At 42.2% G+C, this 27,097-nt stretch overlaps 1 protein-coding gene across 1 annotated transcript in view; it reads left to right on the top strand.

Annotated features, from left to right (window-relative positions):
* BACH2 (BACH transcriptional regulator 2) overlaps positions 1–27,097 on the top strand; it is a 183,507-nt gene that overhangs the window by 77,605 nt on the left and 78,805 nt on the right. Inside the window, exons 3-4 of the mRNA XM_085056343.1 lie at positions 7,844–7,948; positions 26,509–26,659. The gene's annotated coding sequence lies outside the window, so the exon portion shown is untranslated. The remainder of the gene's footprint in view (positions 1–7,843; positions 7,949–26,508; positions 26,660–27,097) is intronic.

Consider the following 27,097-nt stretch of genomic DNA (forward strand, 5'->3'; position numbering starts at 1 on the left):
CTTCCCACATGCTGTTCTATGTGAAAGTCTTTGTGAATTGCTTAAAGGAGTAAAATCCTTCATGGTAATGGAGATGCTAACATGCATGATAGTTCTTATCCATCCAAAAATGGCAGCAGTTGACTTGTAGTTTTTTATATAAGCTGATTTTTCACTCAGAAAAGTTTTCACTTAGAGAAGGTAGCTATTAATTACTTATCTATCCATGTTTCAATATGCCACCATCTCGTTAAATAGCTCCCTTGTCTATTTCTTTCTGAAACTATAAAGCACTCTTCTGCAGAACAAGCTCAATGACATCTTGACACTTCCCTAATGTTTTCAAATCCTGGTGGGTTTGAGTGAATTACTGGATTTATTTGAACTTCAGATTCAGGGCTTGTAAATATGCACAGATGAAAGCTAAAAAGGTTGACAAGAATGCATTTGCAGTTGCAACTGCTAGGTTTGGCATAGTTATCTTTGGCAACATGAGCCTAATCAAGTCCAGGAACTCGAGTGATCATAAATCTGTTGTGATACCGATAGTCGTCTTGTATTACGGTAGTCAGTACTACCTCCTCTATTATTGGATTGGACCCTGGGGAAATGCAAAGGAAAGTGTGAGTCTCACCCACAATGTTTTGGTGCTAAGCAAGCCAAGCACTTGAAGAAGATCCTTATCTTTGCTTAGCAGATGGAGGGTGAGGTGAGTGTGTGAGACCAATTTGCTGAAGAGGTCTCGTGTTCCAAATGTTAGTCCAGAGCCTTAATGTGGAATGGCCCTGCTTTCACAGTTGATACACTGCTGTCCTGCTTCCAAACAGCAGTGCTGCTACCCACAAGAGACCTGGGAAGAGGAGTCCACCCAAGAAATGAAGCTTTCAGTGGATGGCATTGTTAAGGATGATCTCAAGAGCTGACTTCTGATATTTGGTGGTCCAGGCATTTGAAAGATCTGTGAAACCCTCCACTGCGGATTTATTTTCATGAAAGGCTTTGCGTAGACATTAGAGCTATGTGCATGTAGGTAGCCATTAAGCAAAGAGGGGAAGTAGGTGGCGCCTCTTTTGCTACTACTTCTGCCACTTCATTTTCTGAGAATGCTTTTTAGTTTAAGGGCTCCTGGCATACCAGCATCTCCTGGTAAGCACTGGTTAGCTGGCTCTGTGCAGGGAATGATTGGATTGGTAGGTGTTTAGTTCATAAGTTTCACCTACTCATCTTGTTTTCTATTAATAACTTTATGTTTTAATCCTGTAAGTATATTGTGCTATGCATCTGTCTATTTGGGGAGCTAATCCTGTAGTGGTAGGCATCTATTTCAGGAGCAGCCTAGACAAAGCACAGCCTATTTGAGTGCTGGCCTCCCTTATTGTGTGTTGTGGGTTAAATCGCCGGTATTAGTGTAGTGTAGGAGTTCAAAAAGGAAAGATGTTATTTGCAGCATCAACTCATTAAAAATACTCTGTACAGATTTTTCCAAAAGAATAAGCAGCCCAAGCACACTGGGCCCCATGCCAGGGTATGTAATAGCCTTGCACAGCACCAGTTGAAGCTCCAAGTTGGATAAAAGACAGCTTTTTCTAGGTTTGTTAAGTATTCCTTTAAAAAAAATAAAAAAGGTTTGTGTACAAAAGTAGCAAATTAATTCAGTCCTATCAGAAAGTAGGTCAGTGACTGACCTCCCAATAGCATGAAGCAGCAGTTTAAAGCAGAAGTGACAGCTCAGCAGCGTGGACCCTCCATGTCTCCAGGAAACTTGTTTTGACAAATGTAAACACATTATATCCTGTATTCCTCTTGCTTATTTATTTTTTTGCTGCTGCACTAGAAACCACAAGCTGTCACTCTCCATCCCCTTTCTTCACCCTTTCTGGTCCCCAAAGGGAAATGCCTTGTGTCGTAGCTAATAATTTTTGCAGGGCTGCGTAATGAGTAAGGCGTTCCAGCAGGGTCGGTGCTTTTTTATAACACACAGAGTTGGGCACTGTAAACCAGACTTGACTAAAATCCAAACCAAAGTCTTTCCAATGGTGAGGGAAGTCAGTGGGAAGACAGGAACTGGATTAATTTAGGATCCTTCTGTCCCAGTCTTGCTGTTCTTTGTGCTGAATGAAATTTTTGCGTGTACCCACGTGCCTTTTCAATGTTTTTGTTGCCAGTGTTGGCTTCCACATTGCTGAACAGACAGTGCTTCGAACACATCCTCACTGCAGCCCAGCAGCTCCTGAAATTGGGATGCTTTTGTAATTTTGGGTCAAGTGCCAAAGCATATATAAATGGGATGCTGGCTCCTTGAGCACCCCGTAAAGAATAATTGCCTCAGAAGACACGTTCTTCTTTTCACTGAGTTGTCAGTATCAGCAGGTATTAAAGGTGGAGTGTACACTACTAGTTAACTAGTTTGACTTGGACCTTTCCTGCAGTGATTTCGCCTGTGGAAATCATAGTGGATCAAAAGGTCATGCAAGGTTTTCAGCAGACTTCCTCTCCTGATTTGTAACCAGGTTGCACAGACAAGATACTGCTATGTGGAATATATAGAGAAGGATTTCAGAATGTATTAACCAATATGGCTCAATTTAAACCATTTTGCTAAAGATCTCATAAAACTTGACATGATTTTCTTCATTACCTCGTTACCTTTCTGGCCTGAGGTGGCTCAAAAACATCCAGAGAATCCTGTGGGTATTTATACAGATGCTGTACAAAATGATTTTTTGCCATGTGATAGATAAACCTTCAGAGCCTTTAGCTGTACATTGCCATTTAACTGAATTTTTAAGTTCATTTGCTTAGAAGTATTACACTACAGTAAAAGTTGGATGACATTATCTCAGCTAGAAGTAGAGATTTGATTTGGGAGGATGGGAATATATTTGTTAAAAACAAAATGCTTCTGGCTTTAGTAAAGGTTTGATCTGAACAGATACAAATCAAGCAAGAAGTCAGATGGATTTATATAACAAAACTGGCAGTGAGAAGCCAGGGAAGAAGAAAGTCCTGTTTCAATGAATTACATGTTTCTGTGCTAATGCTATAGATAATGTTGGCATTGATTGTTATATACCATGCAATGGATGTCATGCTAAGAAAGTAGTGAAAAATATACTCATGTATACCGTTAAAAAAAAAAGGGGGCAAGGGAGAGGAATGCCCGTGTACATGTGTGTGAGTACACTTGTGTGTGTGTGGGGCATGCCGTTTCCAATCTGCCTCCTGAGGGATCCTTGCATTTTTTTTCTGACGGAGCAGCAAAGTGGGACACAGATGCCAGCTTTCAAGTCATTACACTCTCCACAGGGCCACCAACTTTCCTCTGCTTGAAAGGGCTGGAAGTGCAAGGTGTGCTCCAGGTGAATGCAAAGTTCTAGTGCCTTTTCCCACTGTTTCATGCTTGCAGAGGTTCTCCTTCCCTCTGCTCCCTCCTGCACTGGGGGTAGAGAGTCAGGAAGGGAACAGCATCTTTAGAGCTCTAAGATCATCTAGTCCAACCATTAACCCAGGACTGCTGAGTCCACCCCTAAACCATGTCTCTAAGTGCCATATCTACTCATCTTTTAAAGACCTCCAGTATTCCAATACTAGAATCCTTTCGGTTCAAGGCAATTTGAGCATCTCTTAAGGTTTAAGAAATGGAACCACTTTTGAAGTGCCCACACACACAAGTGGAGAGCTGGGAGGATTCCTCCCAGCCCCAGATGCTCACAGGAGGTCCTGCCAGGTTGACCAGTTAAGCTGCTTCCCCGTTGCTCGTGGGTGGCTGAGCTCTGTGTAACAGAGGTGACGTGGTGACCTTTGCAGCGGGCGTAGAACAGAGACAGGAAGATTGCCCATGGTGTAGGCAGTCACTGGTGTCTCTTGCCTTTGAGCTAGCATCTTGTCTCACAGGTTGGAAAAGCAGTTCCCATGGAATAAGAAAACTGCAATCCTCCTTTTCCTTTTAATTTCTAGCCAAGGGGGTTTTGTCTCACAGACTGCATCTCATGCAAGCAGTGACTACCCAGTGCTTATTTGGTATATATATTCAATATATTAATTTGCTCCTTCATCTGTGTGCATGCATCATCAAGGAGCAGGACTCCTTCACTGCTCCCTTTTGCTTTTGAAATCTTGCTGACGGCTTGCTGGGATGGATGTCATCTTTATGGCTTTCTTTTGATGCCCTGCAGATAGCAGTGTGAGGGAGTGTGGCTGAAGGATCAGCCAAGACTCTGCCGACCTCTCTGTGATGAAACCTGGAGGGCAGAGCAGAGAGGTGTGACGCAGAGAGGCCACAGGGGATCCTGGATCTGCATTTTCCCGGTGCTGAACCTTCCTGCACTGGCCCTGTGCTGGGTAGAGCAAGCTCAAACTCACACAGGGACTTGCCAAGAATGACCCTTCTGCTTGTGGGTGGTTTCTTCACACTCACAAGTTGGATCCATTAGGATAAAACTTGTCAAAAGTAAATAGATACTTTGTTTAAAAAGGAAAAAAACCCCAGACAAACAACCATTCAGAAAACCCTAGGTGTCACTTCTTCCTCTCATAGTATTCTTAACTTGATTAGTGAGGATATCTTGGATGTTTTCCCTCCCAAAGTAAGAACTCAGGGAATTTAAGTTGCTTATTCCTTTCTATACAGTAAAGAAGTAAAAATGCACAGGAGAAATAATATTTTGGCAGTTGAGATAACTTACAGTAAAACTTAATATTTTACTAGTTTTCTTTCAAGGTGGAGGATAATTATTATTACCTTCTAGGTAACTCAACAGCTGGAGTTTTTGACTTAACAGTTGAATCATCTCTGTTTCAACGCTGTTGACTCTTGGACAGAATCCAGTGAAATAATACTTTTCGTGTGATGCACTGAAAATATTTAAAATTTTTTGTTACTTTGGGGGAGGAGGGTAGGAGTTGCCACTTTTTAGCTTTTCTGAATGTACAGCGATCTGCGCTAATTAAGCATGGATGATTTCATTCCAGTCAACAGCACAAGGCAATGCCCATCCTGACTATAACGACGTAAATGTCCTTTGCTTTCCTTAGACCTATCTAAGAGTATGTCATCTGTCAAAGTAACATCTCACATGATGAAAAAATTCTATACAGGGTGTGTGAAGTGTGAGCAAGTGAAGAGTCTGTATGAAATTTCATCCCTCCGTGATGTTTTGTGTCGCGGTTGAGCCGCTAGCAGAGAAAAAGACCCGGATTCTCAGTGTGGCAAGAAAAGAGAGCTTTATTATTTTGATTCCAACTTACATAGACTTTTCAGAGGTCACCCAGATTGGTCAGTCAGAAACCTCCCCCTAGGCCAGATTGGTCAGGCCTGAACTGTCCAAATCTCGAGACACTGTTTTTAATAACATCCAAAATTTATCTTTGTTTATAAAACACAGGAGAAAATTCTCATGGGAAAGACCTGTGCTAGCCACAGTTTTGCAGGAGCGCTTTTTGGTTGATGTAACATTGTGAATTTCATAGAGAAATTAGGTTGGTCGTTCTTGCACTGATGCAGGCACAGGGCAGATTCTGTAAAGGTAAGGTGTTGCCTCTCTTCAGGTCTTCAGAACCACTCAAAGCACCTCTACTTTGTACATGTGTTACAGGGGGAAAAAGAAAAGGAGAAAATTAATTCCTTGTGTTGCCAAGCTAATTCCCTGAATGGATTTACTCAGCATTCTTGTGTGGTCTGTGGTCTGAGATTTGGTGATCTTAGGGAGAGCTACTGGAGCACTGAATGTCCAGGTCATTGGTACAAAATGTAAAGCAGTGGCTTTCAAGTGCTCCTCATGAAGCCCATTTGGCAGATGCTGTGAGTGCTCATTTTGCTTGGCTTTGTTTCTTTCCCTGGATTTAGGCTAGTTTGGAGTTAATGTTTTGAGTTTGCGTTACCAATGAAACATTGCTCATGTCAGCTGGCAACACCTTTATGTCCATTACTGATTCCAGAGTGTAAACTAGATAGCTACTTTGTCCTGCCCTGAGGAAGAAGAGAAGGAGTTAAAATTTCAGGGCAGCCACTGGTGGGCATGAGTGCTGACTAACACTTACTATCTTGGGTACACGGAAATCAATTTGGACCTTGTCTGATGAATGCCACTGCTGGAGTTCTTTCTTTTCCATACAGAGCTACATATGAGAATTGAGAAATAAATGCATTCACTTAAGATAACATTGTGTGACAGCTGAGAACAATTAAAACTCTTACTTGTAGCTATATTTTTTTCCTTCCTTTCTACAGCAGGAGGGTGGTGTCTGCAGCTCTGAGGAGTTGATGCAGGCTATTTGTCACTGTTGTGATCTTATCTAGAACAAGTATCGTGCAAGGTTATTTATTTTACAGCCTTTTCTTCTAGTTTTGCACAACACACAGATCATGGTAGATGGGAAAGTATTTTTTTTTTCTTACTAGAGTCTTTTTGGCAATAAACACATGCCTAACTGTAAGAGAAAAAGCTTTCACAACCAAGCTTGTTTTGTGAAGCCCAAACATTTGTGAAGCTTACAAACCCTCAAACTTTGCATAATGTGCCCATCCCTGGTCTCAAACATGAAGTGGCAGAAGAGGGAAGTGTTACTTTTTTTAACCAACAACTTATGACTGTGTCAACACATGACAATTTGTCAAAGCTTGCTGTAGCGGTACTGTAAATTAATTTTTAGCATCACTTCTGAGTGGTAAACACTTTGTGCAGTGTGAACAGCTCCTAGTACAGTGTGAGTTGTCAGCAGCTTGTGAGCTACCCTAAAATAAAAAAAAAAAATTAAAAAAACCCACAGAGGGAAGGATGCAATCTCGTTTACTAGTACAAAATGGGTCTGAGTCTGCAAAAATTCAACATGTGGTTGTATGTTTCTTCTCCTTTATACCAGTCAGATCAACCTTGAAAACTTGTTTTTTTCCATTAATAATTATCACCTGCAAGGCTGGGAAATCAAAACTTTCCATTCTGTGCCCCAAGCAGTGCCTGATAACAACCAGCTTTCTCAGGCTCATGACTCAGTGAAGTAGAGCCCTCTCTTTGCTCTTGGGTTTTGCCTTTGCTTGCTTGCTTTAAAAGCAGGATATATCCTGCAAATGTGTGAGTATGCTCTTTTGCTGAGAGGTCTCAAATCAACCACATAAAATGCCTGGAAAAAAATTATTATGGCAGCCCAAAGAGAAATGGTGAGAGCTTACTTCTCTTTCCTCCTCACCTGTCTCCTTGCTGTCTCCTTGCCTATCCCAGCTGCTGTGGTGGAGCTGGCAGTGATGGTTCAGACAATAGGAGTTGACATGATGGAAGAAAATTATTTGGTACAAAAAGACAGGGAATATGTATTGTAGAAAACAACTTTTCAGATACAAACCTATTTTAACCTGTCACTTTAGCAGAACAAGCAGTAATAACCTCCCAACCTAACAATGACTGTTAAGCTGAATGTTAATTCGCTCAGTCGTTGAATTGCTAACATGTCTACAATTTACAAGTGAACACCCACTCAAGAGAGAGAAAATAGAAGTTGGTGCCTGGAATTCCTGGCCTTACTGAAATCACCTACATTTTTTTGGCATTAATTCATCTTGCATTTCCTGCAAATGTTTTAAGTAGAACTAAATGAGAAAAACAGCTGGGCGCATTTGTTTGCTGCTTTGATGCGCTTGGAGCAGGGTTTTTCTCTCAGGCACAGTCACTCTTGGCTTATACACCATAGGTTGGCTTTGGCTGCACCTTGGGGCATGTTCCTGTGAGCATGCAGCACATGTGAAGCTTGGCACGAGAGCTCTATTGAGACCTACTAAAGCTAGTTTTAACCTGATCATAGTTTTAAAGAGAAAGGTGACTTTATTTGTGTATTTTCTCATAAAGAATTTTCGTCATATTTCCTTTTCTAGATTTAACTGTAAGTGCTGCCTGTGTGAAAGAGCTGAGCTACACCATCCAGTAAACTGTCTAGAGCAGCAGCTGGCTTGGTTGGAAATCACTTCCAGGACTGTGTTGTAAGTATGTGTTTTTACAAAAGCATCATCAAATGGTTTCTTCAGTTTTGGGGTGGTTTTGAGATGTTTTGGGTGTTTCTTATAATTTCACAGTTTTACTCTAACATCCAGTAAGACACTAGCAATGCATGTGGGAACTCAAGCACCCCCATGTCTGTGCACAGCATAAAGCTAAAACCCTTTAAAGGGTTTTTGCTGTCTTGCTCTAGAGCTCCCTCACATAGTACGTGAGCACTTCTGAGAACAGGCAGCTGCATAGAAGCCTAGAAAGAAATTTGACCAATTACATATTGATCTGTTTTGTCATTAACTCTATGGCATACATGTTTTTTGAGTGCTCATCCCAACCTGCACTTCAGCGTTTTAGCTATGCTGGTGTAGCCCTGCTAGAGCAAATGCTTTGTGGAGATTTTCGTGAACTGTGATCTGCCTAACAGTTTGAAATGGCTCATGAATAGTTGCCCTGTCTGATCCAAAAAGAGCACTGCTTTTTCCCTTTGGCCATGCAGGGAGTATAGCTAGGCAACCTCAGTAGGCTGTGAATGGAGGTGAATTTGGTCAGGTGCATCTGTTTCTGTGATCATGGAATCATAGAATATCCTGAGTTGGAAGGTGATGAGTGAGTCTCAGTGAAAAGGGCCCTAATTCAGGTTACAAGCCAGTTGCATTGTATATGGCACTGAGACTGTGTTTGCATTTAGAATGAAAAGCATCATCCTAGAAAACTTTGATATGTACACCGGAAAACCCTTATTATGCTATTTATGTATTTCCTTTTGAAAGCATAATTCATTTGAGGATGTTTGTGACCTGAATTTTTGCAACTTTTATTTCTTTTTATATTGCCTATATTTTCTTACTGCTGCAGATTATGAGAAGTATGATATGAGAAATATTTATGACGTAAGTGCATTTTCCTTGAAATGGCCTCTCATAACATGGTTGCTTTGGAGAGGGGTGAGAGAGTTGGTGACTCAGAGTTCAAATCACTAAGTTAAGCATATTATACAGGCTGCTCACATTCCTCAGCATCTTGAAGAATGTTACCTACAGGTAGCATTTGCTGTACATATCCTAGGTATAAAACATATGTTTTTTCATGCTAATCTTGTCGCCAAGTCCTTCAAACACAGCGACTGAGTCAGTTTTTTGCCATAGGTTTCTTTTTTGTGAAGTTGAATGAGATGAAAAGAAGACTGGTTGCTGTCAGTGATGGGACATTTCAGCTATGGCAAATGTGCAGAGAGCAAGTGAGGGAATTGATTGGGGTAAATTAGGACTCCAAAAAGTCTGAATTTCAATAGTTTTCCAATTAGAAATTTAAAACGAGGCATCATGTTTGTTTTCAGCATCATGCCTGTAAATGGTTTGTCTGTTTCTGGAACTTATATCCTGACCTAAGCTACCGTTGCTTTCATGGAACCATAAAATCATTAAGAATCATACAAGCAGAGTTGTTTGGGTTGGAAAGTACCTTCAGGAGCATCCAGTCCAATTGCTAACCCAGCACTGGCAAGTCTACCACTAAGCCATATCCCTAAGTGCCACATCTACATGGCTTTTAAATACCTCCAGGGAAGGGGAACCAACCACTTCCCTGGGCAGCCTGTTCAATGCTTGACAATCCTTTCTGTGAAGAAATTTTCCCTAATGTCCAATATCAATCTCTCCAAGAGCAAGTTGAGGCTGCCTTCTCTGATTTTGTCACTTGGGAGAAGACACTGACCCCTACCTGGCTACAGTCTCCTGTCAGGGAGTTGTAGAAAGTGATAAGGTCATCCCTGAGCCTTTTTTTCTCCAAGCTAAACAAACCCAACTGCTCCTCATCAGACCTGTGCTCCAGACCTCTCAACAGTTTCATTGCCTTTCTCTGGACATGCTCCAGCGCCTCAATGTCCTTCTTGTAGTGAGGGCTCCAGAAGTGAGCACAGGATTTTAGGCCTGGCCTCACCAGTGCCAAGTACAGGTGGATGATCACTGCCTTAGTCCTGCTGGCCACACTTTCAGCATGGGAAGCAGGACCATGACTCCTCTGGGAGTGAAGAGCCCTTCTGGTCCTTTCTTGCAGGGCTCTGCAGCAGTTGTTCACAGAAAGCCCTGCTGTCACTTGACCCTGAGCTGACACCAGTGTAGAGTTGCCCATAAACCACTGAGGCTGTTTCAAGGGGAATGTTTTTTCTATCACTGTTAGTGATGGATTTTCATCCACTTTATGTCATGATACTTGCATGGCTGTGGCATTGGGAGCTAGAGCTATGCATTCATTTAATTTACCCCGGGGAGTTGCTACTGATGTGGTTCAAACCTGGTGTTGCAGGGTGCACACTACTGAGGCAATCTCAGTTACACCAGTTCTTTGAAGGATTCACTATTCCAGTGTGGTTTTCTGCCTCACGTCCTTTCAGTTTAACTGCATGAGTCTGTTTAATGGTGCCAGAAGGCCACATATTTGCTCTACATGAAGCCTCAAACAGTAGATGCATGCTTTTAAATAGTTAAATAAACGTTAATTATGATTCGCAAATAGTTTTTCCCCAACTATTAAGTAATATCAAAGACTGAATTTTTCAGTCAGTAATTGTTTTTGCAGCTGCTGAGTGGGACCAAGTATTCAATGTTTTTACAGAGTTATTTTTGCAGCTGCTTGGCTGCTTTAAGCATAAAAGTCCTATGTTATTTTGTAGGGCTTGACAGCCTTGGATGCACAGTGGGCACAAAAAGCCTGTGGTGGGAGTGGAATGATGACAATCTTCTGATGCACCTTGGTTAGCTGTGGATAGTTTGGGCTGCATCCAGATAAGCTGAAAATAGCATATTGGGCACTTTTAAAAGTTTGTGGTTTTGCAACATTTTCTCAGAAAAATGTGAAGTCTTTTCTTTCTCACTATGCTAGTTATTACACAGGTGGAAATTAGTTATTTTTTCCTTTTCAAGATCTTGAGACATTCTGTGAGGGATTCAGCCAGCGTGAATTATTTCATGAAATAGTGGTTTGACTCGTTGCACCTCCTTGCAAATAATATAATACCAAAGAATTTTGTCTTAGAAGTGCATGTTATGTGCCTTGCACAGCAAGATCTTAAAAAAATTTCAAATATCAATTAAACCACAGGTCATGATGATAGTGAAAGAGACATTGTTCTCACCCACCATGACGACTCCCCTGGCACTGAGCACATGGCTCACATTTTCCCAGTGATTCATTAGCCACGCCAGTAAAACATCTTTGGCAGTCTGACGCTGTGGCTTACTGGTAGCTATTCTTCAGATGATTGCTCATGTCGACATGATGCACAGCAGCGTCAGAACATTCACTTTGGAACTTACCTTTTTTGTGCATCTCTTTTCTCTGGTTTTCCCACCAGATCTGCTCTGCTGCCTCACAGCGCTGCTGTTTGCATAAGCAGTTGCTGTAACTTTGTGAAGCTACAAGTAAGACATCTCCTTGTAAATGTCGCTGGTGTGTTTGGATGAAGCCACAGTCATGAGCACGGGGTGCACAAAAGACACAACACTTAGCGCTAGGGAGAGGACACTTAGCACTGAGCACTAGGGAGAAGATGATGTTGGTAGGGGAGAAGACCAAACTGTGAAGGGTAAATTCTGTTGTTCAGTTGGTTTGTTTTTTTAAGCCAAAACATAAAAGAAGCAAAATAAAAAGCTTTCACAAAGCAGAAGTGTGAGTGTAATGAAACGTAGTGACTAGACAAATGAAAAAAAATGTTCATTATAAAACCCACCAAACTCAAATTTCAAAGCCCCAGAAGAAGAGGTGTTCTGTCAGCCACCCAGCTTGGACTGGGCACCCAACTGGAACTCACGGTCTGGTTCAGTTCCCTGCCTCGGTCACAGGTTTCAAACCTGTGTGTTCTCAGGCAACCTCCTTCATCTGCCCCATGACTGACTTCCTCATTTGTGCAGTGGAGATCATCTTCCTCATGTTCATTGTGAGGACAAAGCCTGCTGATGCTGCTGAAAGATGTGAACGTTGTGATGGGAAGAGCCACCCTGGGGACCAGATCAAGAGGGGTGTGCTTGCTCACAGGGGATAGTCAGTCACCCGTGCTGCTTGCATTTCTGTGTTAAAGAGTAGAAAAAATTATTCCCAGATCTAAAAAGGGTTGATTTTTTATTTTGCAAGTCTTTCAGGCCTGTTTTTGTGGAGTTTGGCTGCCCCGGTGCAGCAGCAGGCATTTGGAATATTCCCTGTCTCTCACCTTTCTCTGCTCAGTCTGTCTGCTTATGGCTTTGAGTCACTCCCGTCTGCTCAATATGCACACCCAGCACAACCCAATGGGATCAGAAACACAGCTTTTGCCATCTCCCGAGTTACGTGGAGATCTCCTAACATGTACACACAGTTGTATGTAAGAAAGAAACCAAAGAGAGCGTGAGGCTGGTTGGAGGGGTACCAAAGGTGACCCTAGCAGCTGAGGAAGGTGGTATGAAGCAGTGGAACGTCACATTCACGGACTCCTGGCAAGGTGTGCACTGGCACAGTGTGGTTGCTCAGGATGTCCATGTAGCCCATCATCACCACTGGCCTTCAGCCCCTCTGTTCCTCCACTCAATCCTTGACAAGCAAAAATATTCATTTAAGGGATTTTTATATATTGTCACTCGGTGCTGATGCTAATTCTGATTAAGGAATCAGAAATGACAAGTCACAGGCCTTTTGCTTTGCCCTTGTATCTCCTTTGGGTTAGTAGCTAAACCTCAAAGTGTGAGGGCTTCTCAGCACAGGAAAAGAGATGTCTTGTTCTTTCCAAGGCTGGTCAACTCAGGGTCCCTTGCCACAAGAAAACATGGATGGTTTGAGATGTAGTGTTGTCGATGCTGGACATCCCTTCTCTGCCTGCGGTGCTTGTCCCTTTTCCCAACTGGTGAAACTGGAAATTCAGTTTTCTTACAGCTCTAAAGGACTGGTGCCTGAAAATGCAGCAACTGCTTAGCTGTCCATTGCTGTTTCAACCCCTTGCCCAAGCCACAAATAATGAGTTATTGAGCTAATTTAGTTTTATACAGAAGTGATCTTCATCCTGCGAATCAAGAACGCTATTTAACGCAGTGTAATTGACTTCAGCTGTAAGATTCAATACACTTGTCTAGGATTACAGTTCAATAAAATCTAATTGTGCTGAGAGCAACAGGAATTGTAGAAACACCCGGGGACTGTTTTCCACCTTTCCCGTGAACAAGGTGAGCTGGATGTCTTCTGATCCTTATGGTTTGGGTCACACTGCTGTTTGACCTGCCCATTGGCAGGAGCAGCGTGAGGTGGCACCGTTTGGCACCATGGGGAGGTGAAGCCAGACGAGTGGAAAGATGGGTGGCCTTCTTCAGTCAGCTCTGTGTGAGTGACACTCTCATTGCTGTGTGCCTGGGCAGAGTTGGGCTGGGGGAACGGGAAGTAAGCGATGTCTGGTTTCATTATGATGGCAATGATAATAGGATCCATGAGGTATGTGAGATTAAAAACCTTGTAACACTGCAGGCCAAGTCATTCACAGAGGACAAGGCCTGAAATCAGTTCAGTGCCTAAATATCCTTTTGTCTTGCCTCACCTAGTGGAGGAATAAATATGGGAAAACAAATATTTATTTGGTATTTCCTCTCACTATTTACCAAGTCGGAAGCTGTCTAAAGCCAGTTGCTACAAGGAAACATTCACTGGCCATCATGCATTAGCTGTATGACTGTGTGTTCTAATTGAAGAGAGCCTTTTTGCCCAAGTATTCATTAATGAGCTTTTCATCAGCCACTCTGAACAAATGGGAAACTGGCACAGGCAGTGAGTAATTTGGGATAATGGCTGAGAAGACGGTGTGGCAAGTGTCCTTGTGACACACATGAGGTGCAAACTTTGTTATTCTCTTGTAGAGAGACTTCCCAAACAACAATCCTTGGTCCAAACATGAGGTTGTGTCATTAGGAGTGATTACCTAACACCATGCTTATTTTCTCCATTATTTCTCCCAGTTATTAATTATCCTGTTGCAAGCAGGAAAGGAAAAACGTACTTTCAGACCAAAGTAACAGATTTGGCTGGTTCCAGTACACTGACTTCATGAGCAATAAAATACATAACATTGCTCGCTACAGCACGTGGTGTACTAAGCATTCTCTGTGCAACTGCCTACTTTTTACATCATTTTAAACAAATGCCAGGACTACAGGGAGTAATAAAACAAGATAATAACAGCAGAACAGACAGGTTTTGTCATACAAGTTAAAAACAAACCAAAAAAACCCACCTCCAAAAGCTATGAGAACTGTAAAAAGAGGCTCTTTTCACCTGACAAAGTCATGCTGTAATTACTGAGTGCAGAGAACATTTTTCTTACAGGAACAAACAGTGAGAATGGATCATGCAGGGTGTCCCTGCAGCTGCTGCAGTCCCATTTTAAGAGCAGCGAAGAGAGATTGATAAGAAAATAGTAATTTTTTTTCTGGTTATGGAGTTGGCTTTGCTTCTGGCCTAATGATTGCTTGTTCTTTCTACTGCTTTGGGTGATAGTTAACTGGGATGGTCAAAACAGTGATATTAAACTTTCAGGTCACATGAAACTGAAGAGGAAATTCATGTTATGCCTAAGTTTTCAGTTTGAGTTGAGCTGTCAGGGAGAACTAGGTAGACATGTGAAATACAGTCTTTGGTGTTTTGGTTAACTTTATGAGGTGATAAACGCTGTTACACTTTGTTTCCCACACCTTTATTTTTGTCATTGGGACATTCAAGAGTTGGTGCAAAATTAACTAAAAAGCAAATACAGGGGGCACTTCAAAATTAGTCCACTTAGCATGCATCAAAGCACTAATACAAGCTTGTGCTTGACCTGCTGGTATGGAGCAGCAGACAGCAAATGGTTTGTTAGTATTGGCAATGCTCTCACAAAGCCAAACAATTCTTACGCTTGCTGACTTGACAGTGCAAAGTGTTTTTAATTCCTATCCAGTTTTTTTCTGCTTGCTCTGTCTTCAGATTGCCACCCTTGTAGCTTGGAATAATAAAATGAAACTTCAAAGAGTTTATGAAAGTCGTGGTCAAAAACATGTATTATCTTGGGTCAGGCAGATGAAATCAGTGCTAGCTAAGTTCAGTTTCTTCTCAAACCTGGCCAAAATAGTGTTTCACTTCACGTTTTGGGAGTCTGGCAGTCCATTGCTCTCTAAAATAACTGAAGTTGGTAAAAGTGTTGTTCAGAAAAATACGAGATTCCCCAAGCTGTTGCAAGGTTGATGATGCTCATTGGATTCTGTGCTGAGCAGAGCTAAATCTATATGCTTCTGGACAGTATCTCTAAATCACAGTTGAGATTATGTCTTGTTTATTATTGTCATATGTTTGTTTCATAAGTGTAGCTCTGCAGTAATTTCTTACTTCAAAGAAATTGCTTGTGTGAAGATTTTTTTAAAGCAAGACTTTCATTTAAATCCAGATCTGCTCCACTCAAAGAAGTACAATGTTTTGCAGATATGTCAGATATTAGTTTCATTTCCAACTATCTTCCACAGTTAAGGAAATAAAATCTAATGTCATCTTCAGCCAGTAGATCATTTCCTTTTCCCTTTTTATGCCATTTGTTTTATGTTTTCTTCTCCTCCACAGCGCTGAATTTTGTCTGTCTTCTAGTTTTAAAATCTGCTGCTGTATTACTCCCAGTGCCCAGTGTTTAGATAGGTCCTCCTCCATATTCTCCAAAATATACCACAGGTCTCCTCCTATCTCATGCCTTATATTTAAGAAGTAGTAGCATGATGTGTAATCCGTGAGTTACTGATACAAGCTGAGAGTTGTACCTCCAGCAATGCTGGTGATGTACTCCAGCTGCTGGTGGGTGCTCAGCCTGCAGCACCAGGCTGGACTTTTGGCCAGACAAAATACAAAAATTGGGCATCATATCAGCAACATGGCTCCAGCGGAGCAGTTTAGGTCTAAGGGTAAAAGCTAATATAGACATGGCCATTAATTTCTCAGCCCTCCAGGGGCGTACTTCTAATTAAGACCATGTATACACTATTGAATGTTTCCAGTACTGCTCCCTTAATGTATAAATTATTGGTCCATTTAACAGGGCTCTGCATACAGTCCCAGCTCAGACACCTGGCTGGTACCCGTTGATCCTCGTCCTCCTGCCGCAGTCATCTCCTCTTCATTTACTTGCTAGTGGAGTAGCCTGCTCTTTCTGTTATAGTCTCACCTTATTTCTCTCATTGGCTTCTTTTTTCTTTTGTGGTAATGATTTTACTATTCCAGGGCAGATTCCCTGGCAGAAGACCCACAGTATGGCAATGTAACATCACCCTTATCCTGGTAGTAGCAACCATCCTGTTTTGTGTCACCTTTTCTTCAGAAAACACCGCTAGAGGCAGTTGCAACCTCACTTGATCTTTCCCTGTGTAGAAGATGTGAAAATACTTAATGAATCATTTTGGGGAGGTGTGACCTGCGGGATGCAGACGCGTGGGAGTGTTTATTTGTTGAAAGCATCAGAAGGGGAATCACTCCTTTATCCGAGTACCCATGTCAAAAGGTGGGAAATCGGCATGCTCTGAAGTTTCACTGCACCTTGATTCTTCTCCTAATCTCTTCCTGGAAGGTAGTTAATTTTGGAAAAGCACAGAAAGAGAGGAGAAAAGCAGCATGTAAATTCCCACGATTTCCTTTGGGGGAGAGATCCCACAGGGGAAGGAGGGAACTCTTTTAATAATATTTTCAGCATTTAATCCCAAGAAAGTACAATAAAATCAGTGCTTCCACTGAGAGTTGGCAGCATATTTTTTCTGTAACAAGACCAGTTTTTAGTTTCTTTGTAGCAAAGTCTGATTAGGACTGTATCGAGCTGACTGAGGAGAGCAAAATCTGTTTTTGACAGATGTTTCCCATGTTCTGAAGAATACAAACACTCCTGCAAGACAACAGACGGCATGTTTACATAAGAAATCTTTTTTTTTTAATTAAAGAAAAGAAGAAAAAAACAATAAAAACACACAAACACAAAGCAATATTCACATCAGTCATTCTGATCAAGGCAGTGTCAATTATTAGGCTGTAAAGGGAACTGATGACTCAACTTAGGCATAGCACTGCGGCGATCTCCGATTTTCGGTTTCACAACAGATTCTTTTCAGGAATGCTTTTCATTCATACCTGATCTTTAAATGTGTCTCTGGGAGCGTACATCACTTTGTGGTGGGGATGCAAGAGACTGGTGTCAGCATGCTCCGAGGGGTTGTGCAAAATTTGGGAGGCATTCCTGTACCTTGGTGGGACGCCCGGTGGGAGAAGGGTCCTCTGACCCGTCGCATTGTGCACTCGTACCTGCAACACATCACCAGTGTTGTTACCGTGGTAAATATATAGGTAAGTTCACATTAGTAAAATTGAAAAGAACTTTGATTCAGAAAGCGAAATGTTTTGATGAGATCCCATGCTTAGTAATTCCAGCGAGTGCGCTTGTTAAAGCAGGTGAGTCAGAAATGGAAATGCAAAGCATTTCTCTGAACAGTGGCCGGAAATTAGCTTTGAAAACTGAAACAAAGCCCCGACCGCAGTTTTATCTATTTACCTAACAATTTTAGATCTGTGAAAATCCCTTTGTCTTTAGGACACATTTCGATTCCTCTCTTGTAGCGTTGGTGCGATCCTTAGGCTGGGAGATCAACCACATCAGGACTATTTTGGTGTGTCTTAATTTTTTGGTGTAAAAATTTGAGTTCCCTATAAGTGGCTTCATTGCCTGGGGTGCTGCCAGATTGTCATGGCTTGGCATGGAAGTTGGTGGAAGTATAAGGTAGGATGGGATGTTGTAATATTTGAGTTAATGTAATACTGAGAAAGAAAACCAGGGGAATTGAGTGGAATCACTCAGCTAGTTATTACCCAATGCATAAGTTGTATATATATGTATGGCATATGGGGCTATCTGACTGCTGGTGGCACCAAAACCACCTTGGTTTGGGGCTGGCTGCTCCCCAGCTTAGTGTGAAGAGGCTGCAGTGGTCACAAACCCCTCTGTTTGTCAGAACATAACCTCTGTCTGTAGGGAGAGGGCAGAAGGGGTCATGAGTGTTTTCATGTAAGTAGTAGTTGACTTGCTGTGAAAAACTTAAAAATCAGCATATTGGGTGATAGATAGCAACATTCTTTTCCTCATCCTGCACCTTTCTGCTGTGCTGACATCTGGGTACGTCTTGTTTATCCTTGAAAGTGAGTCTGGATGCTTTTGGATTTGTCACCCAGCCTCAGAGAGTATAAGGACTGACTGCTTTCCTGGCAACTGTAGCGTGGTCTGAGGCCAATCAACGTAAATGATGGTGGAGGAGGACAAAGTAATAAATGTGTTTAAGGGACTTGCAATTCCCATGGCAAGGCTGGTAAAGTAGAGCTCGTTTCAAAGAGAAGCAGTTTGGTGATTTTTCTTAATTACTGTTTACCTAAATAAATAAATAATGCATATTCATGGCTTTAACTAGAGTAAGTCGTGTTGAAATGTTTACCTCTCCCGAGGATAATTATTAAGGGAGGGGTGTGGGGTGCAGCAATTAATAATGAAACATTTAGATGAGATTACCGAATGTTCTGATTGGAATAGTAAACATTATGCTAGAAATAAAAGCAAATAAACAAAGCTGTCTTGAATTAAAAAAAAAAAATACTATACTGTCTGAAGAAATGCGCTGAACAGAAGTTTGGGTGAAGGGGCCATGGCCTTGGAGCTCTTCAATATCACAAGGAGGCTTTCCCAGTCTAAACAGCATCCATGTAGAAGAAAACCCCTCATTTCCAGTCTGGAAAAAAGATGACATGAAAATTGTCATCCCCACAGACTGGTGTGGCAGATGTAACACTTGTCAGCACCACTTTGAGGCTGGGGTCCATTGATTACTAAACCATGCAACAGAGAGTATTTTGCCTGCTTATATCACTAGTAAATAAAACCTGCATTTGCATTGTGAGCCTCCTCCCTCCTCATTTTTTATGTTCCTTTGAATGAAATACTTTGCTCAGCTGAGAGTTTGAAATTTGGACTCATCCTTTCATGTCTTTTGGCTGTGGTTCCTTATCTGGTTAATCAGATCAAAGAGAGCCAGTGATGTGTTCAAAGATTTTTGTGACAGCTGCGTACCATTAGGCTGAATGATTAAAAAACCCCCATAATTGTAGTTTAGCACAGTAAATACAGATTGGTCTTTCAGTTTAACATACGGTAGCAGGCGAACCGAGCCTTTGACAAAAGACCTGATGCTTTAACCCCATGCAGACAAAGCTGCCTTGTCCCCAGCCCCACCTGCCTCCAGCTCTTTTGGACCGGCAGAGGAGTGTGATTGAGCAGTGGGTGTATCTATCCTGTTACACTGGGCTGGGGATGAAAAAGAAAGCAGAGGATGGACAGAAATTAAGTAGGACCACCAAGGTAGCCTGTGGAGACCACTAGCATCAAAGCTCCTTGTGCAAATGGTGTGGGCTCTCCTTGCTCATTGAGCTGTTTCTTTGCAAGCTGCTGGCCTCTTCAGGCCATTTCCTAGCCTGGGCATCCTTTGGGGATCAAGACTTCCCCTCATCTAGACCAAACTGGTCCCTTCTAAAGTAACTTCACAAGTGCTAGGGTGCTCGCTGGCACCTATCGCGGCCGGCATGCTTTTGGCATGTGTCTCCTGGACTCCCTCTCATCTAGAAACCGAAAAGTGGCTTCTCTTTGACTGGAATTGCAGTCTGACTATTAGATGTGGTGGAGTCTTTGCTTATGTCAGTCGCTAGTGCAAGTCCCTGGCTGTTCTCTGAAACAAAGCAAGATGTCGAGGAACAAGCACTGGCAGGTGGGCTGTCTTGTTCCCAGCACAGGTGGAGGGAATATCCAAGGGCTTTGGTCCTTGTGAGGCAACTTCACAGCTGGTTCTTTGTGGCTGATAATTTTCCTCCACCACGTTTTGTTTTTCACTTCAGTGTCTAAACCTTTTCCCTGACCCATCTGCCTGCTCTGCAGGATCTGTGAATAGTGTCTGTATCCCAGAAGAAAAGCGTGATAATGGTGGCGTAAGGTGTCCTGTTGGTCCATCTCCCCTGTAGCAGAGGGGTGTGGTCTCATAAACATAGTGCATTTTCCCCATTGAAAAAGTCTTTCTGGGCTGCAGACAAGATTTCTGTGGAGCAGAAATACCCATCTCCACCGTCACCTCTTATTTTCCTAAGGGGTTCTGGGAGTTTCAGCTGCATGCCTCCTGGCGAAGCCAGTGGCAGCAAGGCAGCTAGAGCCTCACACAGGGTTTTGCAGGTTGAGAACATGTTGCACACATGGAGTGCACAGCACAGTAAACCCGGTATCAGCTCGCAACTAATTATCTCTGTATAAAAATTCCCCTGCTCACCGTTTTGCCGTTAGAGGCTCACTGGTAAGATTTATGACTCTGGCTAAAATGAAGTACCATTTCCTTTTTCTCAGCATTACTGTGCGTGGCCTCTCTGGCTTTTCTTGTTAAACAGACTTGAGTTCACCCAAGAGGGAACATATTTTTGAAGCTCTTTCCCATCACCATTCTGCCTTTCTCTTTTTATATTTTTAACAACCACCAAAGATTACCCACAAAACAATTTCAGGTCTTTTCATTTTCCTGTGCTTGGAGTGAGGGTGAGAGAAGCTAACAGGCAGCTCCTCCGTGGGAGATACAGCGCTTGCCCCCTGTCAGCCCCACCACAGTTTGCACAGGCTTATGGTAGATATGTACATCCATCAACATGGGCTCCCTCTTCGTAGTTTGCTGAGCAGCTATTGAATCCAGGATTTATATAAGCCAAAGGATAATTTCCTCACTTCATGCTGTAAGGTGGGTGACCAGCTGTACAGCTGGAGAAAAGCTGTGTTTCTCCTGCCCTTACGTTGCACAGGTATGTCCTCATTTCACAGGCTGATAAAAAGGAGACCACTGACTGAACTTTCTGAACTTGCAAATGTGTGGCTGACTTCATCCTAAATCACCTTAAAATTAGTTTGTGTGACATTGTAAGACAGCTGGGGGTTTTTTTCTGAGTTCAGAGGAAAAAAAAGGGAGCAATGTTGAGCTGCTGCCATCTCTCCCAGTTGCAGTTAGATGTAGTTATTTTTGTATTAGAGCTTGGAGGAAAACCGGTAGAGATGCCAGATAAACCTTCCCAAAACAAACATTTGTGTTAATACTTAAATATTGTTCATCTTTTGCAGCATTTACTTATCTGTTTCCCACATGCTGAACCTTATGGGAAGTTTTTGTGGTTGACTGTGGCCCGTTCTTTCATTCTGTATGTTAACTGTTTTCTCTAGTTGAATTTTTAAAAGAAATCAACGGTAAAAGTCAGACTGTGATAATGATTCAACACAGGAACATCTTTTTGGCATGGCAGGAGTGTGTTTTTGTGGGTCACGTGTGTTGGGTCAGGAGTCTGGAGCATTAACCCAGTGAGCTGTGTCATTTCATGATGACCTGGGAAGCATCCTTATTGAAGAGAACCAGCGCTGGCTAGTCCAGTATCGTCTTGCAAGATGCCAGATTAAGGGATAGCAGTTTCATCCTCACCATTGAAGCATCTCATTTTCTCCTGTTTGCATGTGTGTTAGCTATAATTTCCAGCCCTTAAGGGGAAATAAGCCAGATATCTGAATTTTCATCAGCTCTGACACAAAGTATTAGGCTGTGGCTTTTGCTGTCTATTGGTTTTACTGCATGGGACATAAATATTCATCTCATGTCATTTGATAATGTTGCTGGGGAGGGGGTTTTTCTTACAGAATGTATTAACTTTCCTTTCACACCTAGCCATTCTTTCATGAGTCATATCCCCAAGATAAAATATTTTCAGTGGTGGCTTTAAGTCAAGTATACTCCAATGAGAAAATTGTTCAGGTTTTACATAAAAAGATTTACAAGTTCCTGTGGCAATACGCTTGAACTACAGCCTTTTGCTTCTCCTAGCCCTGCCTGGTTGATGTGTCACAGAGCTAACTGCAACCAGAGGACAAGGAGGGGTGGAAAATTCACCCTCTGCACATTCTCCAGCTCTTCTGAAGATTTTCTGTTTAAGCTGGCTGATTTTGTCAAGTGTAGCTGGTGAAAATCCAGTTTGCAGACTCTGGAGCACTCCCCTGGCCAGTGCAGGGCAGCAGCAGCTGCCTTCCCCTGCAGCCAGCCAGTGATGGTTGTCTTGATGGCTCTCCTGGTGACTTCAACCATAGTTTCTAGCCAGAGTGGTTCCTCACATGGTTTTACTGTTATCTGAGGGAACAGCTTGATCTCATCTCTGACTGTTGACGCAGCTCGCCCAGATAGCGACACAATGCAGAACTGGTCCTTGCACCGTGGGATGGGGTGGGTGTCTCCCTGTTTGTGGTCCATACCTCTTTGGTTGTGTTGGTTTTCTGTATCACACCTCTGGACACTGGGGTAGAAGCTGCTGTGCCCTTCCGACTGCTGGTTTCGGCTGCCCTTGGTTAAACAGTGCATGTGGGAACAAGCAGGAGTGATGGATGAGCATGTTCTTTCCCTCTGGAAGAACCATGCAAGTTATTATGAGGAAATTAAATGCACTGAGGGTGACACAGACCATGTGTCTTTTCTGACATAGGTATCAATATCATCTTGGGTTTAATTTACAGATTTCAGTGAGAGATCATGCACTAGATGTCAGGAGCACTGCAAATGCCTTCTCAGCCTCAGGCGACCCTTCAAACTACAAATGTTCCAATGAAGCTATTTCAACCAGAACCAAATCACACACAAAATGTAAAGAAAATATATTTGCTAATCTGTGATGGTATTGCATGTAACAAAGTGGGATCCTTGACTTCACGGGGATCAGTTGCTGCACATATTTATGTAAATAGCATCATTGCACTCCATCAAGTGAGGCACTGCTTCAGAAAACACCAGCTCTATTTGCACACATGTGCTCACCTCTCCCTGCTCACAGGTGCACAGTGTTCCTTAAATTTTTTTTACCTCCTGTCAACATCTGAGAGAAGTTCACCAACTTGTCTCCTTGTGTGGTTCATTTAACTTAGCCTTAATTTTACCCACCCATGCTGAACATTGGAGTAAACAACCCACTATGTATTTGTTGTATTTGTGTATTTGTTGCTCACCTCCCTCATTGCCCACCCAGCTTCTCCAGTTTTCTTGAGCATGACTACACAATGTGTAGATGTCTGAAACATCTTTCATGATAACTGGAGTAATACCCAGGTACATTCATCATGCTCTTCTCAATTCACCTTTCTTAGTTTGTTCATTGCAAACAGAAGAACTTGCCAGTTTTCCTCCTCTTAAGCATTAAAGTCCTATTAAAAATAAAACCTCTCCTTTGAACACTCTCTCTGGGTAACAGAAATCCAGACTAGAAGGTGTTTTATTGAAGCAAATGGTTTTTCAACTTCTTGAAAAACTTGCATTCTTCTGCCAGTTAGAGTGTCTGGTGTGTCTTCCTTTACATTTGCATTCCTCAGTGCTAATTTCAGCTGCCAAGCAGTACTGAAAGCCATCAGAAAAGGGAAGAAAACAGGTAACCTGGTTCAAAAATGTACAAGAGGTTGTTAAACAATATAAGTTTAAAAAAAAATCATATTTACAAAGTCCAGTTTGAAGTATTGTTTTTTCCTGGATTTCTCTGCAAGCTGTTAAGGCAGATACTTATTTTTAGAATAAATATAAGGTTTTCTTGCTACCTCCAAGAGTCCAGGAGATGGGTCTTCAAGCTGGTGTAGGACAGTGATATTGTGGCCTCTCATGACCCTGTAACTGATGGCCCACATGTGCAGATCTGTGCTGAGAGCCGAGACCTCGACGTGAGCAAGCCTCTGAGCAGAGTGCATCTTTCCCTGCCTAAGATCCAGCTCTTCCCAGTGCTATAAACCTGGCTGATCAGCATGTTAAACTGCTGAAATTCCTCTTCAGTAGGTGCACCATTGGCTCTTCATTTTATATGGACTCAGTCTTTATGTATTCCTGTAAGCATGCAGCCGTAGTAACAGTTCTGCCTTTAATAATTTGCCTGTTTCAGGAAGAGTCTTTTGTCGAATGGAAAGCATGAAGAAGCCCTCGTGCTGAGCACAGGCAAGGGTTAGGTTACATTCTACCCTAAGCTGACCCCTGGGCAGAGAGATTCCTGCTTTAGTCTTTTAGATCATGTGTAAAACCTGATGCTGGTTGGATCATCCTGCATAGGGCAAGAATATCTGGGGAACATGCGGAGAGGTATGGAGTGAGACATTTGCAGAAGGGAATGAAATGTTTGGGATGCAGCCTCATGCTTTCTACAGCAGTGAACATCAATCAGATCTCAGAAAAGCTTCAGTGGTGCTGAAAGTCTTCTCTTCCCTTCCTCTGCCCATTTTTTTCCTCTTGTTTCCCTATTCCCCACTTCTGTTCATTCTCTTTTTCTTCTGATATATTGTGGCAAGTGCAATTTTCGCTCACAAAACTAACTTATCCTTAAAAACACAGAGCTTTCCCTGGGTTTAGTCCTTTGGCCAAAGAGTAAGCAACAGTTATTTTCGTTCTACTGGTGATTTATGGCTGAGCAGATTTAGAGTTTATATTTTTAGGTTTATAGGCCATTTAGATAATGTATATTTGTGACCATAAATATTTGGTACTCTTACAGTCTGTCAATGACTGTTAAGCCCAACTGGAGAAAACTGTATAAACTGAAGAGACGCAAGCATTGTGTTCATAGCATAGCCTCCTGATTCTTTTGAAGTACCTAACTAGGTAATCCTTAAAGGTAGCAATATTTTGAGCTTCTGTTAGTAAACCATCTAAGAGGGTGCCATCCAGAGGAAATAACCTGCTTTTCATAAGTGAACCAATTCTCTGCAAGAATTGGAGTATAATGCAGTAGGATCAGTGCTCAGAAAATACTGAACTTATTTTACAAGGAACAGCATACTTAGAAAAGCAACACCAAATTTGCACTGCATTTTGTTGTTTTTTTCACTTTTTTATGGAGTCATAAACAGGCATAGTCATAAATAGACATAGCAGATATCTCTTGAGAAACCAGAATTTTTTACTAAAGAGTTAATTTTGCAAGGGTTTTTTTTAAAAAGAGTAGTTTTTTTAAAAAAACCTAAACTTTAGGGGTTTGTTTTCCTCCTCCTCAACTCCTCCTTTATGTAGCTTTATTTTGTGGTAATTCTGCAGACACAGCCTTTGCAGTGATCCCCTGAAGATAGATACATGCCACTGCTTGTACTGCTGCTGTCCCCTTCTGTTCGAAAGAAAACCATCTTCCTTTCCACTCCCAGTTGCCAACTTTACTCAAGTAAATAGTAGTTAAGCATTCCAATGTTTTTTCTACAAAAACAGTAAAGTGCTGGGCACTGACAACTTGAAAACCTCAACTTGAGAGCCCCTGTAGCTTAAAGCTAATTACTTCTCCTTCCACAAGTATTTCTTCCCCAACCACTTCAGAGTGTGACCGCTTCCTTGATGGATGGGGGAAGCCTTTTCCGGAGTCTGGGATTGGGATTGTGCGCACTGTGGGATCTAGGCTGTGTGGTGATGCTGGGATTTGAGTGCTGGGGGTTTCAGCCTTCCCTCCCGCCCCATGGCCCCAGCCCTGCTGTCACCAGCCTTCTCCATCCTGGTGTGCCTCCCCTCCAGGGACTGAGCCCTGAGCCCCTTGCACAGAGGTGACAGCGCAGTGAATTTTCTGTGGGCAGATGAACATTTGATTCTCTCCCCAATTTTCTTTTGACATGGACTGGCGTGACAGGTAGCTTTGCTTTAGGGTGGCTGCAGGATTATGACACACATCTCATCAACCCAGGGATACCAAAATACAATGATGGTGTTTCTTCTCTGAAGCTCCCCAGAGTATAAAGGAGAAACAAAGGAACAAATTTCATGTCCGTAACTTAAATTCCTTGATAAAATCAATGCAAAGCTTTGACAAAAGCCAATATTAATTATTATTTAAAGCCTACTGTATAAATTTGCTGGTGTTGTTGGAAGTCCTTTCTGGTGTTATATGCAGTTTTGTAGCACCACAGGGTGGCTTAGGTTGAGCTTTAAAGCTAATCTGGTTCCAACCCATCTGCCATGGGCAGGGACGTTTATCACCACACCAGGTTGCTCAAAGCCCTATCCAGACTTGGCCTAGAACACCTTCAGGGATGGAGCATCCACAGCTTCTCTGGGCAACCTGCTCCAGTGCCTCACCACCCTCATAGTAAAGAATTCCTTAGTATGTATGCATAAGTATGCACATACCTGTGGTGGGAACTGGTAGAATAATCACAGAAGTTTTAGTTTTATCTGTTCCGTAATTCTTCTCAGGGGCTTCATATGTCTGGGTGCTATAAGAATGCAAGAAAAACATGGTCCTTGTTGCAAGGTATCTACAGCTTAAAGCTTGGAGGAAATGTGACATGGACATAAAATGATTGTCATGTTTGACATAAAGACCTATGTTAAAAAAAATAGGCACCCCAAATTTTTTTTTTTTTACACAATTAGAAGGAAAGAACAAAGAAGTGTTTGTGAAGGTTCAGTGCTTGATTTTTTTAATGCCTGCCTTTATTTTATTTTAGGTTGCTACATCTGAGTTGCCAGAACACTGCCCTACAGAATTTTGGAGGGTCATTTCTTAATGGATTGCTGCAGCCTCTTAATTTCTCCATTGATCCTGTTCCCTGCATCGTGAGAACATTTTAGCCAGCACAGAACCTAGAAAAGTTACATGTAAGTCAAGATTCCAATTCCTTTCTATTTAAAGAAGAAAATGAAAGAGAAAGGGTAAAAAAAGAGATCTTGGGGAGGCAAGGTGGAGGCAGTAAATATCACACTTTAGAAAAACACTGTAAAAGCTGTAATTCAACTGCAAACATTAGGTGGTGAATAAATTGTTATTGAAGTCGTTACTTGCTTTTTTAACCTAAATAGTGATTGTCATTTTGACAGCTTTTCTAAGTGTTCTGCTACTACAGCAAACCATAGGAAGAAGTACTTAAAATAGCTCTGTTTGCCCCATTGCTCTAACTACACTTTGTTTTTCTCTGAAACTGGCTATGTGTGTGTACACTTACCTTGGTGTGCTCTGCCAAAGCTGCACATGCCCCACGAGAGTTTGGTGGCCATCATCTGCCCAACAGGACTGCAGGCACCCCTCTGTTTCTCCCA

This window comes from Lichenostomus cassidix, chromosome 3, assembly GCF_008360975.1.
Source record: "Lichenostomus cassidix isolate B80296 chromosome 3, HeHo_3.0, whole genome shotgun sequence".
NCBI lineage: Eukaryota > Metazoa > Chordata > Aves > Passeriformes > Meliphagidae > Lichenostomus > Lichenostomus cassidix.